Source organism: Octodon degus, unplaced genomic scaffold, assembly GCF_000260255.1.
Source record: "Octodon degus isolate 3935 unplaced genomic scaffold, OctDeg1.0 scaffold00151, whole genome shotgun sequence".
Taxonomy (NCBI): domain Eukaryota; kingdom Metazoa; phylum Chordata; class Mammalia; order Rodentia; family Octodontidae; genus Octodon; species Octodon degus.
Window position 1 is genome coordinate 6,153,075 of NW_004524727.1, and position 3,549 is coordinate 6,156,623.

The window sequence follows — 3,549 nt, forward strand, 5'->3', positions numbered from 1 at the left end:
CTCAGTGCAAAGGACTTGGGTTCAATCCTAGGGGTAGGAGGGAGACAGACAGACAGACAGAGAGAGAGAGAGACAGACAGACAGACAGACACACAGACACACAGACACACAGACAGACAGACACACAGATAGACACACAGACACACAGACAGAGACAGAGAGATAGAGATAGAATGAGCAAATTAACAAGTGAAGTAAGGATGCTCCTGTGAGCTTTCTTTTATCTTTGTAGAGTCAGTATAGGTATAGACTCTTCCTTCAATCCAATTCCTCCACATCCATCACCATCCATCTAGATCCACCCATCCATCACCATCCATCTATCATTTATCTGTCATTTATCCACTAATATCCACTCATCATCCATCATCCATCTGTCATCCATCCATCATCTATCTATTCATATATACATAATCCATCCATCATTCCATATACACACATATCTTTCATCTGTCATCCATCATCTACCATCCATACACACGTACACACATACACACATACATGCATTCATTCTTTCATCTACCCATCCATCCACCATCTATCCATTCATTCATAAACATACAGCATCCATCCATTCTCCAGCTACCCTTCATCTATCCATCTGTTTACCCACCCCTCTATTCATAGAATACTTACTTTCTGGGCATACACACTTCTTGGTGCCTCAGGGGCACTTGGAGCCAGCAGGGGGCAACGTGGGGACAGTGTCATTATCCATAGGCAAATTCTAAATGTCCAGATCTCTGGGCCAAGTGGTAGGCAGTGTAACTGGCAGCCAGGTGGTGGTGGGTGGGCACCGAAGAGCCAGGGGCTCAGCTGGGGTCCTCAAGTGCAGCATATGGACTGGGTGTGAGCATGCTGGGGCTCTCAGCACCCTACCCACTACCTGGTACTCAACAACAGCTGTGTCTCTGGCAGCCTGACTCCCTCAGAGTCTGTCTTGGACTGAGGCCGCACTGTCTTCCTCACAGCCCCTGGCTCCAGATTGCAGAGTTGGACCACTGGAAATTGTTGGAAGGCCAAGCCCTTCATTTGTTTCCAGGTCATTGGCCCCTGTGCCCCAGGGATACAGCCTCCAGGCAGGAGGCCCCAAAATAGCTCTGTACTGGCTGGTCATCCATCACCGCCTCCCCTGCCGGATGCCACTCTCTGGGGCCTCAAAAGGGCCTTTGTCACTGCACGGCTGGGCTGTGTTCTCTGAAAGGCCCCAGGAAGGAAGCAAGAGGCCTGTGTGGTGCCCCCGGGTCCCCCTGGTATCCAGTGCCGTGCCCAGTGCCACTGTGGCCTTCTTGTCCCTCATAGCAGAGCTTGATGCCCGGGAATCCCACCAGGCTACCTTGTCTTGCATTCTGCAAGTGACGGTAAAGCCCAGCCTTGGCACGCTTGTCTGCAGCAGTCCAAGAGCAATGCGGACCAAAGATGCGCACCCTCCCAGTAGCTACAAAACACAAACCTCGAATAGTCCATGTCCTCCAGAGACTGTGATGCTGGCATTCGGGGAGGTTGCAGCAGGAGGGTCGTATGTTTGGCTCAGAGACTTAGTGAGACCCTGTTTTAAATTTAGATTTTTTTTAAAAAGCACTGGGGATGCAGCTTAGTGTGAAGCCCTGGTCTTGATTCTTAGTACAGCAAAAAGAAAACAAAAACAGCTGTTAAACTGTAACTGGCCATGACTTGTAAAGGTCTTGAGATAAAGGTGAAAAGCTTTGCATTCTGGGGTGATTTCAGTGTTCTCTGTTTCCCCAGAGTGTACCGGGTCTCTGCTCCTTGTTGCACTGATTCCAGCCAGCACAGCACTCACTGAACAGCCTGGACGTGCTGAGGCTCTGTCCAGGTCTCCCTGGTAGAAATCCAGCCATATCACATGGTCAGCGTCCTCACCTGCACTGGCCTCGTCACATGGCTGTCACCACTTCCTCTGTGGGGAAACCGAGGCAGGGTATGCTTGGTGAGTTTCTCTACTGTTAGAGACTGCAGGCAAGAAGAGAGCAGAACTTGGCTATGGTGGAGCTGGGGGAGAAAAGCCTTGCGCCAGAGAGCAAGTGCAGAGAGCCGTGTGCAATACCTGTTGGCTCCTCCAGCTGCACCCCAAGAGCATGGCTCTCTGATCCCCCATGCCAGCCACCCAGAGCCTCTGTCATAGGCCTTTCTCCTGCAGCTGCCAGAGAGCAAGCCAGGGGCAGGAGGTGGCTTTGGGCCTGCTCTGCTTTTATCTATTTTGTTCTGGTTCTGGGGTTTGCACTCAAGGCCACCATACTGAATTACACCCCTAGTCACTTTTCGTGCTGTGTTTTGGCTGGGTAGAGCTACCATCTTCCTGCCTCAGCCTCCTGAGACTCTGATTCCGGGCATCCACAACCTTGCCCAGCTTCACAGCTCTTCTGGGTCTGGTTTTCTCCATAGTAAAATGGGACAGTGACACCTCCTCACTGGTATGGTCACAAGTATCATGTGTTCAGAGGCACAGTGTCCTCGAGGGAGACAGATCCAAGGCCAATGCAGTCCACTGTGTCTGCTATCTCTGTTACTCACAGCCCAGGCTTCATGGCCATGTCCTTTGCGGCCTCTCCGTGTCCCTCCCTGGCCTGCAAGACTCCGGTGCTACTGTCTTGCCTTTAGTGTGAGCAAGGGGATTGAGAGCGGCAGGTTCAGAGAGGCCCAGCAGGGTCACGAGGCCACACAACCTTGGCCTGGGGACACTTTGCCCTTTGGAAGGGGTCAGAGAGACTGCTGAGGTGCCTGGTACCCCCCTGCCAGCCCCTTTGTGCCTCCCTCCCAGGAGATCAAGGCTGGGTCAGCCACACTGCCATGCATAGTGTCACATCTGCTTCTGACACCAGGCACTCAGCAGGTGACTTGGGTGTGTCACCGTCTCAGCTGTAGGAGGAGCAGAGACATGCACTCTCAGGTCATAAACAGGAGAAGGGGGCCAAAGCCTTTTGGGCAAGGGCCACTCTAGGCTAGTGGCACCTATCACACACACCTGCCCAGAGATCTCCCTATCTTGATGAAGTAAATCAGGATGGGAGCCTGCTGCCATCCTAGGGCTGGAGGCTGCGGCAGGAGAATCTCTGAGGGTTCAGGCTAGCCTGGGTTACTTGGCAAACGCCTGTCTCAAAACAAAACAAAACAAAGATGGCAAAAATGATTCCTAGAACTCTTGGAGGCTGAGGCAGGATGACTCCAAGCTTGTGCTCAGCCTGGGCAATTTAGAAACTTAGAAAGCCCCTGTCTCAAAATAAAAAAGTTTGGGGATGAGCTCAGTGCAAAAGCCCTGGTTCAATCCCCAACATGATAATGACAATGACAATAATAACTTTTAATGTGTGGAGCCCTCACACTGTGAACAGACTGTCCAGAGAGATAGGATGGATGTGCCAGTCCTGGCCTGTGTTGGAGCCCACAGCATGGCCTGAGATGGGTGTCGCTGGCTTCTCTTAGTAACCCAGAAGGGTGGGGCCAGGGCACTGGAAGGAGTGCCCAGAGTCCTCCCAGAAGGGAGTGGAGCTGGGAGTGCGTGCATTGGTTCATGGTGGGGTGTCTCCTCTT